A 1814-nucleotide genomic window follows, 5' to 3' on the forward strand; every position below is an offset into this window, starting at 1 on the left:
TATCATTGAGGCTAGCATTTAATTGACTATTCAAGCTATCATTTAAAAGTACTATTGAGGATAGAATTTAGATTAATATTAACTTTACGTTGAGGTTACCATTGAAGATGGCAATTTAGTTATAATTAAGTTACCACTGGCGATCTTAACTGAATAAATCGAATTCCCACAAATGTATTCGCTCAAGACACCGTGTTTCCTCGCTTATCATTGTAATACGTGACCAGAATTCTTTAACACGGCGTAACTTTTCCCTTATTTTGACCTCAAAAATGTATAAATCTTAATCAGCAAAACGCGTTAAACCATGAGAAAACTCGTTAAATTCAAACTTTTAACAACAAGAGGAAACTGAATAATCCGGAACAAGATCCTAAACTTCCTCCTATCTACTTCCGATTTGAAACAATGCCCCCGTGACGTCACAGGTCACGAGAACACGCACCGGTTTTCCGACATCCTCCCCAAAGGGAGTTATCTTATCTCTGAAAGATTAAGGTCATTTCTTCTTTTTCTCCTCCTCCTCCTCTCTCTCTCTCTCTCGCTCTCTCTCTCTTTTTATTTTTTGGAAAAATTTTCCCACGTTCTTTTGTGTGTAGTTTAGTCAATTCTCTTCTTTTATGAATAATAATTTACGCACTTCCTCCTTAAAGGTACCACGTGCTTTACTTCCTTCCTTGTTCCGGACGGTTGAGGTCCTGCCATCTGTTGAGACAATTTTGCGAATATTTTTATACTAGGTTATCGATTTTTGTCGAAATTTTACGCCCCCCTGCAAAATTTGCGTTACGGATTAAGTAATTTACATATTTTTAATTAATTAATTTAAAAAAAAAGATTCTCCCTTCGCCTTAATCTGCTTAAGGAAACTCCCCTTGTGACACATACGTGCTTCTGTGTGATGTAGTGAAAGAGAACCCCTCCTCCAGTTCACGCGCTTAAAGTAGGGCCTTAGTTAGCCACTATAGAAAGATATACACAATCAGCAACCCCAATTTTTATGTGTTCGAGGCCCTAATTTTGTTGTATTGTTAAGTGTTGCGCGGCTCTAAAAAATAGGTGCATTTTATGGCTTTATAGTTGTTTTCAGACTCACAATAGGGCCTTTTTTTGTGTGTTAAAACCTTAAAATTTTCATACGAAAGGGCCTTAAATTAGTTACGTATACTTTTACGCCTTTTATTGTTAATAATTTGAGTAGGTGGCGTGATTTATCTACAGACAGAAGCTAAACACTTAATGTGAAGGTGTTCGAGTGAGTTAAAATACAATTCTTAACTTATTTAAGATTTGTAAGGCTTAAAGCTATGTTCAGGATGCTTTTAAGTAAATTTTTACTTAATTAAAATTATATAAAATGGCATTTAAGAGCATTGAACGGCTTGAAATACAGAACTGTGCGATATCTGATCTAGTTTGTTTATGTATAAAAATAATTAAAAAAACACCTCATAAATTGTCTTATAAAAGCAATTTCGAGTGTATTTCTTCATGGCAAACATAATTTATACCTAAACATAATTTTTCTTTCTTAAATATCAAATTAAAACGAAAATTTCCGCAATTTTCATACGCGCCAACTTAACAAATGTCCTTAAATTTCTTTACTGAAAAGAATTTAAATTATTTTATCGAATCTGTAAGACTTATAAACACGTTCTACAGCGAATTACTTAAAAAAGTTCTCTAAATATTAATAGAATAGCAGAAAAATGACATTAATTAGTAATTGTCTAAAATCGAAGTTTTTGATAAAATATCACGAAAGTAATCGATTAATAATGCTTGAATAGGGTAGAAAAGACAATAAATAA

Source organism: Centruroides vittatus, unplaced genomic scaffold, assembly GCF_030686945.1.
Source record: "Centruroides vittatus isolate TY-2023 unplaced genomic scaffold, ASM3068694v2 contig_631, whole genome shotgun sequence".
Lineage (NCBI taxonomy): Eukaryota > Metazoa > Arthropoda > Arachnida > Scorpiones > Buthidae > Centruroides > Centruroides vittatus.